Source organism: Sturnus vulgaris, unplaced genomic scaffold (assembly GCF_052056855.1).
Source record: "Sturnus vulgaris isolate bStuVul1 unplaced genomic scaffold, bStuVul1.hap1 Scaffold_157, whole genome shotgun sequence".
Classification (NCBI taxonomy): Eukaryota; Metazoa; Chordata; class Aves; order Passeriformes; family Sturnidae; genus Sturnus; species Sturnus vulgaris.
This window is the reverse complement of record NW_028276074.1, coordinates 577,831-591,472: the sequence shown is the minus strand read 5'-3', so window position 1 is coordinate 591,472 and position 13,642 is coordinate 577,831. Positions and strand designations below refer to the sequence as shown.

The 13,642-nt window shown below is 36.5% G+C and overlaps 1 long non-coding RNA gene across 1 annotated transcript; it reads left to right on the top strand.

The window, feature by feature from the left end:
* The first annotated feature begins 7,228 nt into the window (after nucleotides 1-7,228).
* LOC148218819 (uncharacterized) lies at nucleotides 7,229-8,907 on the top strand. The gene is made up of 3 exons (XR_015800075.1): nucleotides 7,229-7,293; nucleotides 8,120-8,236; nucleotides 8,803-8,907. It is a non-coding gene; the product is annotated as an uncharacterized LOC148218819 (long non-coding RNA).
* Nucleotides 8,908-13,642: the final 4,735 nt, after the last annotated feature.

The window sequence follows — 13,642 nt, the reverse complement described above, 5'->3', positions numbered from 1 at the left end:
TTAAATGTAATTGTTTTTAGAAGCATAGGAAACAGGGTTGTGATAGTTGTTCTGTTGCTGGTTGGCAGCAGAATTTTGGGGCTTATCTTTGAAACAGAAGCTGCTTATGTGGGATGAGAACTGGCAGGGTAATTTTTAGGGTGAGTCAAGCAGTGAAAAGTTTTGAAAATTGCAAGAGGAAAACACATTGCTTCAGTTTTGCAAATTTACAGTCAGGCAGGTGCCACTGAGGACACTTACTTTTCAGACCTTGATTTTCAATATTTTTAAGCCATCTATATTCAAAGTTTTTATAGTATATGATGTCAGTACCATTGGCCTTTGTTAAATTCTATAAATGTATGTATTTTCGAATTTCTAACAGCATTTTTTTAGTAAATATCCTATTTTTAAAAATATAAACATACATCTTTTTTGCTTAGTACATGGAGAAGAAATGTTAAAGGAATCCCGGGTCAGTCAAGAACATTTGAGGGCAAAGCTGGGAGAGGCTGACATTTCATTGGAAAAGGCAGAGGTACACCTTGCTTACAGTTTTACAGTTTAAATAAACTAGATGAGTATTTGCATAAATAATTATGGATACTTTAGATATGAAACAACTGTAGCTGTTTGTTGCAAAACATGGTTAGAAATTAGATCATGTTTTGAAGGCTACTCAGAAGAGCTTAGAAGCTGAATTGCAAACTACAGTGAAAACATTAATTGAGGTCACCAGAGAAAAGGAAGCACAGGAGGAAGAATGTAAAAAAGTGAAGGCTTTGCTTGCAGCTGTGACAGAGGAGTTTGAGATTTCTACTGCCAATTTGAAAAGCTTGCTGCAAAAGGAGCAAAATAGGTAAATTCAAGAGTTTCCATTCAGAGTCATCTTACAGGTTGCAGTCTATGACAAAATCAAGAACAACTGGAAATGAAGCTGAAATTTGGAGGTTTTTTGATGCAGTGGTCTAAATGCAGGGAATTTAATGTAATATTTTTATATTTGTGCTGGTTGATACTGGTCTATAAAAAGTAAAATTTTTCCCCCTCCCACTTCCATAATTCTGTCTTCAAGAAATACAAATTTCTGTAAGTATATATTTGTTGACTTGAATGTCTGCTGTTCTGAAGTTGTAAAAGTGAAATTTGGTAGGTGTTGCAGCTGATATATTGTCTGCCTGTTGAAAGGTAAATGTTCTTCAAGTACTTGTGGTAAGACACTGTCCTATTGTCCTTCAAGTTTCAAATGCAGTGCTTTGTACTGTACATTTGGAGGTTTTAAATTATCATTTTCTTAGATCAAAGAAATATGAAGACGAATCAAAGCTGGTTACTTTGGAGCTCCAAAAGAAGTCTGCTGAACTGGGTAAGGCTTGGAGAGAGGCAGAAAATGAGCTAGGCAGTAAGAAAACTGTTTTCTGCTGCTTTCTGGAAATGGACTGTCTGTAGTACTTGGAGGAATGATGTTACCTGTACCTGTCAGGAATGTCTGCATTTATTTGGACTCACCTGACTCCCTTTTCTTTGGTGGTCATTGGTCCTTGCACAGCCAAAGGGCAGTGCTGTGCAGAGCTCCAATGGCAAAGCCATCCATGCATGAATTCTCATGGAAGCAGTTTTGGTTTCCAGCTAAGACCAGTAGCACTGCAGGTGCCAGGAGTAGCAGACAGGATTTCTGTAGCTTGTAGCAGAGATAAAACTCTCCCATTAAGGTTTCTGCAGACCCTCCCCATGCTGGATGTGGCAGGGCTTATCTTTAAATCCTGCTTTGATATCGTGTGGTTTCTGGGGATGTGCTCCTCAGCCCCCAGAGTAAGAGTTGTGCCTTCAGCACTGTTTCCTGCTGTGCAGCACATGGGGCTGGATCTCATCTGACAGATGAGAAATAGAATTGGATGTCCCTGTATACATTGAGGGCATCTAAAGAGAAATGTTCCAAAGTGAACTGCTAATGCTTGTCTAGAGCAAGGCAGGATGAGACCTGTGAGAATTCCACACCAACACGACCTTGGTGTGGAGGACTTGCAAAAAATACCAGTATTGTGAATATGCACATAGAAAACATGTGGAAGTTAGTAATAACTGGTTTCCTTTTTCAGCATATCCATGTGATCTGAACTTTCAGCAGTTCAGATTTTTTTTTTTCTGGAACAATGCAGATGCATGAATACTTGGAGAATACTCTGGTCTTACAGTTCATGGTTTATTTGAAGGCATAATTGTGGAAAACATAATAGGCTCTGAATTTTATTTAAGATAAATAATTAGTTTCTGTTCAGATATAGATTTGCTCATGTCTTTCTTAATCATTTTTCAAAGTCTACATTTAGATTGAGTCATAAATGAGCTTTACAGTTTCTGAACTTAATCCAATAAGTTTTGAGAACTGGCTATTGCAAAAGGGTAAGTGTTTTATACTGCCTGCTAAGTATGAAAAATTATTTCTGTTCCATTAATTTTGCATTACATGTGCTGTAGAAGAGATGACTAAGTTAAAATGTGACAAAGAAGTGCAACTTGAAGAGCTGTCAGAAACTCTGGTAAATGTTCATTTTATTAATCTCATGGCATTTGCTTTTCATATGAAATTCCTCTTGCTTTGTAAGTGCCTTAAATGCCATAAATAAATACAGTTTAGTCTACCTTAACGTTTCTACTAAACTTTCTCATGCACAATTTCAGTGTTTTCTTTGAAGATCTTGTTTATTACCACAGTTTTTCTTGTCTCCTGTGTTTTGGGTTTTCTTGTCTCCTATGTTTTTGGGTTTTCTTGTCTCCTGTGTTTTGGTTTTCCTTGTCAGGTTTTTGGTTATTTCCTTCTTCATTCATGCCCATTCGAATGCCTTTATATCCCTCTGGATAGAAAGTTTTCCCATTTTTTTCTTACTTACAGGAAGGTAATTAGCTCTGGCCTCTGTGCACCCTGCTGTACTGTGGCACAGGCCCATTTTCTGTCACAGGAGTCTAAGCTATATGAATTACACTATTAACAGAGGTTTATTTTCATGATGATTTTATATTTACAAGTCTAACAAGAAACTATATCAACTAAAGTTAAGGTAGTGTGAAATCAGGTGTGCATTTTACTACCTCTGCTTGTTGTTACAATCTGTGCATTGAGTGTTCTGAACTGAGTTTCACTAATTTTCTAAAATGGGCAAATTGGAGGATTCTTGCTGAAGAAGGATCTTGAGGCTACTGTAAAAAAATTGCAGAGAGAGAAAAATTTGGAGAGAGAAATCAGAGAGGTGTGAAATAGGACAATAGGGCAATAATAAAACATGTTTTTATAAATAGTCAAGTTACACATCCTAACTTGAACACAGGTACATGGAAGTAGCACACAGAGCAGTGTCCCACCCTGAGCTGCTCTGCTCACAGCAGTGACAGCAGGAGATCTCTGTCCTCCTGTGCACAGGGGCCTGGCTGCTGCCCCTTGCACTCCTACAGTGCCTGTACTGAGGATGGAGGCACAGCCCTGTTGATTGCCTTTCTGCTCTATCCTATAGAACTGGAATTCTCTGATGTTTCTTTAGTCTTTTTTTACTTAGATGAATGCAAAAGCTTGTAAAGTCTGAAGCAAATATCTTTATTTAAAATGATGTCCAAGGACTCTAATTTAATAGTTTTGCAGACTGGGTAATTAAACTCACAGCAGGGGCCAGGTGCAGCACTGGTGTCAGAGCTCTCATATCACACCACTTCATATCCCAGCAGAGATATGTAAAGGTACAGTCTGGATAACCCATGGTGTGGATGTTGTTTGGTTCTTCTGAAAGCCTTGTGCTGTTAGCTCGTGTCTGACAACCACCATGAGTTGTAGTTTACACATGTGTGCTCAAAACTCTTCCTTTTCCTTCTGCAGAAAGAAATGCATGGTTTGAAAGCACAGCTGACTAGTACAGCTGAAAAGGAGCAAGATCATTTAAACCAGCTTTTGGCTCTGAAAACAGATCTTCAACAAGAGATGTATGACCATTTTGAAATACAGTATTTAATTCTTTTTTGTGTTATATAGAAGTTACTTTAAGGTACTTTAAAAACAGTGAAATGAGCGGTGATTGTTTTCTAATGGAAGTTTTGAATCACACAATACAACATAAATTAGATACTTACAGTTGTAAATTACATTTTCTCTATTTGTATTATTCTATGGAATATGTAGTTCTTTCCATATCTCTGACTTTGTTAACAAGAAGAGAAAGTTTCTGAATTCATTGTTAATCCTGCTTTGAACTACATCATCTTCACGGACCATTATATTTATTTAAAGGTTGACTCTGATTTTCTTTACTTCTTCTATCTCCTTTTTATATCACTGTGACTACTGCAAATCCTGTATTGGTAGATAAAGGCCTGGACTTTTTTCAGCATGGAGTAACACTTGATAATGGGTATATTTAACTTCAAAGGAGATTTCAAAATGCATGTTCTTATTCCTCTTGGCCATTTGTTTTAAATTAGGTTAAAGAATGAACAACTAACAGTGTGTCTCAATAAGCTTTCACTAGAGAAAGAACAAATAGCACAGGAGAGAAATGATGTGGCTGCAGAACTCAAGAAACTGCAAGAAAAACAAGAGGCAAGTTGTAAAATTCCAGATTTTTAAAGGACAGTGCTCAGTTTTACAAATCAGATGATAAACTGCAACATGACATGGTTCTGTAGAGTACCTAAACTGTTTTTTGTGCTTGAATTGGGAAAGAAGTGTATTTACACTTGTGAATAAAGCAGGTCAGTGTGCTTTGGATGTCTTTGAATTTTTAAGAAGTCGCTTTGAATTTTATTTCTTTGCTGACATTGGTCTTTTTTTAGGATAGTGAGAAAAAGGAAGAAAATACAAAGCAGTTAGTTGTAAACCTAGAAGAGGCAAATGGCCAGCTAAGGCAAGTAAAAACAAATATTAATATCTGATATTGTTTAAGGAAGTAGATTCAGATAGTTAGTTGTGTTCATATGTTGTTTTCTGGGATTTTTTTGAATAATATTTTTCTAGATAATACAGCTAAACAGAAACTATTCAGTTCTGCTGTTGGCAAGTACAAATTTTATCAGATTAGAAATACCTGTTGCTACAGGAACAATGTTTGCCATCATTTTGCTTTACATAGAAAGAGCTGTCCTGTTGTGCATTAGACATGTTAGGTGTGAAGGAAATGAAAATGGAAGTTCAAGGTTATGGATGAAATGTGACAAGGCAAAACTGGCTGAGTGTTACTCTGCAGAAATCTCTGTACCATCAGTTCAATAGACAGGCAGCCTCCCATGTTTCAGAGCTGCATTACAATAGTCCAGGTTAGGATGTCTTTTCCTTAGCTTAGCTGGAACATCTTCTCCTACTTAAAATAAAAAGTATGGACAGTTCACATCTTGACTTACTAGGCATGTTGCTTCATTTTAAGAACATTTTCATTGAGCAGCTTATGAAATTCCCATCAACATCAGCAGCTCTTTGTAGAAAATAAAACAGGAGTTTATTAGTACTGAAAGGAAGTTGAAGGTAAGAAGTAAATATTTACTAATGCTTGTTAGTTTGGCCCTTAGAAATGAACTGGAGTCTCTGAAGGAGAAAATGGCAAAGACAGGTGAAGAGATTCAAAGTAAACTGGATGAAAAGGAAGAAAACGTACGTATGGAAATATGTTACATAACCTGCAGGACAGAATTGAAATGTAAAATGTTTGTTGGGATTTTTTTCTGCAAAGCTCTGCCTGGGGGATGTGGTTTCTGCCAGGGGCTTTCTCCTGTCACAGCTGCTGCCAGCTGTGACATTGTGTGTCCACATGCTGAGCCCTGGTATTTTGAAAGACAAGCACAGTCACAGGGATGTTTATTCCTTGCTGGGAAATTGAATATTAAAGACTTGTTTGATATCAGGCAAACAGGGAACCTGTTTTACTTTTTTTTTTTTTCATATATCCACTGGGTGATGGATGGGCTCTAGATTAGTTTTTATATGTAGTGTGAGTTCTAGCTTAAATAGATTCAAATATTTTTACTTTCTGTAGTTTCAAAGCAACCTGGGGTTTTTAGCATTAAAACAGATCTCACAATTTCATTGTAAAAGTCAAAGATTTACAATTCTAATTTCAGATTAAGGGTCTTGAAAATGAAATTTCAAGAAAGGAAAAGCAGTTGAAGAGTCTAGAAAATAATTGGGAAAATTCGTTTTTTCATAGATTGTAGGGAACTTCATACAAAGTATTTTTGAAATTGTGAAGATACTGGAGGTTTTTTCCTTCTTCTTTCTTAACTCTATAACCACTAAGGAACTGGTTCACTGCTATTAATTAAATTAATTAACATCTTGTAATACTTTATGGCTCAAACTCCAGTCATTCTAAGATAGCAGCTTGTGTTTCAGTCCCATCAGAATAAACCAGACTGGTGCAAGTGCATGTTTGAGAATGTTGACAGAAATTGCTAACACAGGGTGTAATGTTTAGGACTTAACTAATTAATGTTTGAAATATCTCTTTCAGGTTAGTAATTTAAAGAAGCAGATGGAAAATAAAGCCAAATGCTTTGAAGAGTTGCAGCAGGAGGTGTGTAGAGATTTTGAGAGTCACAAATACATCAACACATGGTATTTTGGGGTGACTTTTCAGCATTTTTCATCTGCTGTGATATCTTTAGATACACCTATGTAATTTAAAAATGTTCCTTTCTTATCCTAACTGAGCAAATTAAGGAGTCGTCTTTGGAATCACTTGATCTGTTAACTTAGCCTTAATTTGAAAAAAGCAATTACAAAAATAATATCTTTAACAAACTTATACTTTTTTCATTTACTATATAGTATTATTTATGTACTTGTAATAAGGACCCATCACAGTTACCACTTGTAGAAAAGAATTCTGCACTAGCACAAATTGTAGAAACTTCACTGTAAAATATATATAACTTGTATTTTTGGTCATGACGTCTTCACACTTTCTGTCAGCAGCATCTTAGTTTTAATTCCCATTCTGCCCCTCGTTTGTTATTCCCTGTTGTTGCTCAGGGGGAGCCTTTCTTAAGGTCATGAAGAAACAGGATTTTCACAGTAATTATCTGAGCATTCTTTTGTTTGGAGAATTGTTCTGGAACCTGAACTGCACAAGAGAAAGTTATGGAATGAACTCCATTCAATAACAGGAACTTGATGAAAGCTGGAATTTTGAAGATTCTGACATTCTTGACACAGTTAAACCATTACATAATTCTGTTAACTTATTAAAGTGCAGTGCTTGTTTTGTTTTATTTCAACAGAATCAGGTGCTGAAAAAGAAAATTACTGCAGAAAGCAAGAAAACCAGTATTCATGAAGGGAAGGTAGGTTTAAATAATATCACATAGAAGATGAAGTGAATGTTTTTAAGTCCCAGTGTAACTAATGACAGTACTGGTTTAATACATTGTGAGCTGGTTTATGGATCTGGGATACAGATTTTGCAGGAATGAGCTCATAGTTTTTAGAAGATGCTTCCATTTTTAATCATTGGGCACTGACAATTGGACATTTAAAAGAGATGGACTTCACATCACAATTAATTATGTTTCCAATCAGTCCCTTTCTTTTTTTTCCTTTTATTGACAGTGGACTGAACAGTAACCCCATTGTGACAGAAAAGCATTTAAAAGACTTACATACATTACTCACTTCAGGCTGTTCTTTAAATGTGTTCTGCACTGTAAATCCCTCTGATGGGAATATTGTGTCCAGCTTTGGGTACTGCACTTAGAGAAAGAAGTGGACTTTTGGGAGGATATTCATATGAGAAACTTAAAAGGAAAAACTGTAATCAGAATGCACAGCTGGGAGGAAAATGTCCCATAAAACCTGTGAAAATCTTACATAGAATTACAAGAGAGAGAATAAAATCTCCATCTGTATTTGGTTTTTTCCAAGGAATTCACAGCATTTAGGGTAGTCTTTCCCATTGTGCTGTTGCCATTGTTTCTTTGAGTATTTTCTAACTCACTTCAGGACAAAGTTCAGTTCTTTATAAAAAAAAAGCTGAACATTTAAATAGGAAGCACTTTAATCATATGCCTGAGAAGTAACAGTGTGCTTCTGCTCAAAAATAAGAGGTTAAAAAAAATTATTAACATATTAATTCCTAAACAAATAACAGCAGCAATTCTGCATTCTCAAAAGGTGAATAAATTGCAGTTAGAGATGGAAAATATGAACAAGCAACATAAGGAAGCAGTTGACATCTATCAAAAAGAGATAGAAACAAGAAAAGTGAATGAAAAGAAACTTAACGAACAGGTGAGAGGTGTTAATTTTTACTGCAATTAATTTTTTTTTATTTAAAATGTTTTTATGAAGCTTTATTGGCCAGAGCTCTTACATTTCAGTCTTATCCACAGAAATGGAACTTCTTGTGTATGCCTGTGAGCAAAGCTTTAGTACATCAGGTGCTTAAGTTGAAATATTTGAATATGTCTTTGAAAATAAGAACCCAGTTAAAAGTTCTTTCTTTCAAGATATAGTTCAAAGAAATTCTACCCTTGGTGTAAAGTCAGCATAGCTAAATGAGATTATAACTTCTCCCATATTAGTATTTTTTTGCCCACACATTTTTTGATGGTAATGCTAAGAAATGTTAGGGCAGAGTGCTTGAAATGGCCTTTGGGTTCAAAGTGAACTTGTACCTTTAATCTTGCCCATTTTAACAATCTGCATAAAAGATGTCAGAATTGAAAAGGATCTTAAAAACAAATAAAGTCCAAGTGGGACTACATTGCACCCATAGAGAGAAAAAGAAATTAAAGTAATATTTTTAAAATATATATTGTTATGTTTATGAATGAAATGCAATTTACTGCTCCCAGGTAGAAAAGCTGAGGTTGCTTTATGAGGAAGCAGCAGTGATACAGAGAGAAACTGATATCCACTGTCAGCACAAGATAACTGAAATGGTGGCACTTATGGAAAAGCACAAGGTAAGAGATTTTACTGATTGCTGGCATTTGTAATGTGTTAATAACCCTTCAAACCCGCAAAGAGGCCTGAGTCTGGGAAAAGGAAGCTGAACACATGCTTGACTTTTCATCACCTAAAATTAAATTCATTTGAAGATTTTGGAAATATGCCTATGGGCAGATAAATTTCATTTCTCTAAACTTCTAGGATTTAATTTTTTGTTTTAAAGTTAGGCTTCCTTTAATACCCTCTGAATGCAGTATTTATCAGTATCAGTTTGGCCTCCTTCTCTGGGGAAATTACTTAGTGCCTGTCAGCAGTTTATCTTGACACATTTTAGTTTACCTTTCTATTACTCTCTTTTGCAGTATCTTTAGCAGATCCCATTAATAAAAATAGCATGGCTGGCTCTTAGCTGCTGAACACATATTGCATAGAAATAAAGCACTCTCTGCCAGTCCACAAAATAATACTGCACTGAGCATTTGATTTCTGCAGTTTCTGCAGAAGCATCAGTGTTTGTTCATGGTGCTTTCTGAATCTTCTGAGGAGCCTGTTTGAAAAAATGATGTTTTAAGACTGGATAGATCTATAATTGTAACATTTCCATGTTACAAATCACATGTTTTGAGTTTGTTGTTGGTTTGGTTTTTTTAACACAGAACGAATATGATAAAATGGTTGAAGAAAAAGATGCAGAATTAAGAGTATATAAAATTAAACAGCAAAAGCAGTTATCATCAGCAAGAGCACTGGTAAGGAGTACTTTCCAATGTTAAATAATTCAGTGGAGGGGCTGATGTTCTTGTGTAGTGGTTTGATACTGGCTAAGCTTCAGGCACGCACAAAAAAACCATTCACTCATTTTCCTCCTCTGTAGTTGAGTAGAGGAGGGGAAAGAAAAATTGAAGGGTTTATGAATTGAGATAAGGATTAGGAGAAAAACACTTTAGGGGTAAAACAAGTTCGAACTTAAACAATATCGAGAAAATGTATTATAAATAGATTTAAAAGTGGGTAATGAGAATTAAAATAAACCTTTAGAACACCTTTTATCCCAGTCCCTCCCTGTTGCCCACCAACAGCACAGGGAGACAAAACGTGATCTCTAGTCAGTTTGTCACTTGTAAAAATCAATTGTAAAGTTCTTACAGGGTTTTGCAGCTCTGAAAGTTGATCTCAGTTTTCCAGGGATGACAGACCAAGAAACTGGGTGTGCAGGGACATTTATACAGGGGAGGTTCTCGGGGAGGGCACAAATTCTTTACCAATAGGGGAAGGCTGGGGAGGAGCACAAGGTGAGGTTTACAATACATAACCCAAGGAAACAGGGGGAGGGAACAATTGAAACAGATCAATGGGGCTTCAAAGAACAGGGAACTGACAGGGAAGTTTCCAAACTAAAGGGTAGGTAAAAAGTGGGATTGACAACTTAATGGGAGGAGGAACAGGGAACATTCTGGATCAAGGGGCAGGTTTAGGGCAAGATGGACAACTAGGTGGGAAGGTACAGTTTAACAATGCAGGGGGGAATGGAACAAATTATTGAGAAGAGAACACACCACAACATCTCCCTGAAACCACAGGGGATAAGAACACACTGCAACATCTCCCTGAAACCATGAGGGATGAGAACACACTGCAACATCTCCCTCAAACCATGAGGGATGAGAACACACTGCAACATCTCCCTCAAACCATGGGGGATGAGAACACACTGCAACATCTCCCTCAAACCATGGGGGATGAGAACACACTGCAACATCTCCCTCAAACCATGGGGGATGAGAACACACTGCAACGTCTCCCTCTAACCATGAGGGATGAGAACACACTGGAGCGCCGTTACTGCCGCACATTTCCACCCCTCAGAAGAAGAAGAAGAAGTGCACACAATTTTTTTCTTCCTTAAATCTGTCATCACAGAGGCATTACCAACTTTTTCAATCGGGCCAGCAATGTGTCCATCATCAGCACCTTCAGAAATTGGCTCTGCTGGACACAGAAGAAGCTTTCTCTCTCAGAAGCCACTTCTGTGGCTTCCTCCTGTGAAAAACGAGGTTCCTTTTCCTGGTAAAATTTAAAAGGTTGAAGAAAAAACAATGAGACAAAAAATAAAGCAAAAGTTTATAAAGGCTTGGTGCTTGACATTCAGCCAAGACCACCCACTAACTCAGAAAACACTTCTTTAAATGCATCAACATGTTGTATATTCATAGATCTTCAAGCATTATTCAAAATCATCCCCCCCCCAACCTGTAAATCAATTTTTTTCTTCTTCCCTGGGGTTCTGGTGTCCAATAATCCAAGAATGTGAACAATTTCCTGATTATCTTTTTTACTATTCTCTCATTTTTATCGTTCTCATACATGAACAGAACCTTTTTACATCATCATTTTATACTCCAAGAAAAATATATGTATTTATCACACTACTATTTCTAAGTTTTGTTAATAGCAGAACTAAAAGAAACTATATTCATACAGCAGAGTTTTCCAACATTGTACATACAGCATTAATTTTAATATTTGTGAAAAGCCAATAATAGAATATGTTCTTATAACACTCCACCCCCACTGAGAGCCAAGCTGTGTTAAACCCACACACCTTGAGTGTAATAGAATTATAAATGTCATGTTTTACTTCTTCCTATTGAATATTTGGGGAGGGGTTAACTATCTGCTTTAGTGGGACTGAACAGTAAAAATCAGACCACTAATTTATTTCCTTTTATTGTCTTACAGATCTTATTCTGGGCACTAAAAACTCCAAATGCTTCTAAAATTAAATGGGAGTAGCAGTGTGTTTGTGTCTACTCTTCCAGCCAGTGTGTCCTGTTCTGACTTCACAGTTTGAATAGGAAATTTTTGTTTTAAATAGTTCGATTCTGCCCTCTCACCCCCTTCTCCCAAGTGTTTTAAGGTCTTACCTTGAACACTTATGATCAACTACCTGTTTCCTATAGTACTTCAGTCTTTAATTTTAAACAAGGTAAAGCAAAGCTTCAAGTATAGGGTTGAAAAACAAATAGAATTATCTTTTGTATCTAATGAATATCCCTATTAATTATTTTGGATTGTTTTCTTTTTTCTGGATTGGGCATAGTTAACCCTAGCCTTTATTTAATTGTTTTTAGGAAAATGAGCTGTCATGTTTGAAACGTGAACTGTCATCCCTTAAGGAACAGCTGAAAGCAGAAATTGAAGAAAAGGTGGAATTTTTCACTAACTGAGCAGTGTGGGTGAGGTGTGGCCTGGGCTTGTGCTCTAGAAGTTGTGTAAGGAATGGAATTGAATAGAAAAACAATGTCTGGTCATATATTTGTGTGAAGTTTGTAACAGTCTGTGATTATAAACTGTGTTCTGTAATTACCCCAAGAAGATTCTTAACAACTGAATTCAAATAAATATTTCCTTCCTATCACATAACTCTGTTTTAGGAGAATCTTGTAAAAGAGCACTCTGGAAATATGATTCCTGAAAGTGAAAAGAAACACAAGGTAACTTTAACTTTTTAATTGGTTTTAGAGTTTGGAAGTATTTATATGTGTAGAATCAATTGAAGTGCCATGATAAATTATTTGTGTTCAGCAAAACACATTTTGTGTTCTTACTTCTCTGTATTTCTTACTTCTCTGTAGATGCTTAATTTTTTTTTTCCTGAGATAAGCAGGGATTTTAAAGGGTGATCCCATTCCATGGAGACATTAGACAGCAGTTTATGGAAAGGCTCCCAGTGTGTCATTTTTGTTTCTCAGTTGTTGCTTTATATCTCTGGAATTGTTTTACTTAGTCTTCAAAAGTGTCCATTTATAAAAGCACTTTTTTCTCTATGGAAGGGAAAAAAGTTTATATAGCTGTAAAAATTATTGAAGTATCAAAGTATTCCTGAATACTGAATACTGCAGAACTTGCCCTTCTTCCCTGTCAGGAGTTTGCTTGTGGTTTTCATCTTGGAACAACAGAATCCACTATCATTTTGGTGTTACCTTTCTAAAAAAGGACTGCACTGGACTATTGCAATGTTTCTCAGTTTAACTTCTAGTGAAGGGGCTGTTTCAAGTAACACCAATCTTGATATTGCTGTCAATCTTTCTCTGAAAGCCTCTTCCTGCAGTTTTGTTAGTTTCCATTTTCTGAGATGTTTGATACAGTCCACGTGTAGTGGCTGCAATTGAGAATAACCAGAATTTCTGCAGATAAACATAAAGAACAATGTGCCATGAAACTCAACTCTTCCACAGCTTCCTGTTCATTCTCCTAGTTTGGCAACCAAAAAAAGGATATTTCTACCCCACCCCACTCTGTTTGGGTCTTTGCTTCATGTTTGGATGGAAAGAAAATAATTCCACCACGTCTCTCAGGTGTCTTCTTGGACACTCAGGCTGTAAAGTGGGTCATGAGATTGGGTTTAGACTCTATATTTACCCCATAAAAGAGAATTTAAAACTACAAACATTTTCTTTCCCAGACATATATTATAAAGACTCCTCCAACAGATAAACTGCAAAGTGGAAGAAGCACAAACCTGCCCTCAGAGCAGAGCAGAAGGAAAAAGCAAAAAGTGCTTGTCCAGCTGGATTCTCAGTCAGACAGCTCTGAGCACACTGACCTCCTGGTAAGAGCCAGAGAACAAATCCTGTGCTGAACAGTTCTTTGTGCTCACTGCTGTGTCTAAGAGTGAAGATAAAGGGTTTGGGCTTCTACATTCAAGCCAGTATTTATGTGTATATTTTTACTTGATTGGCT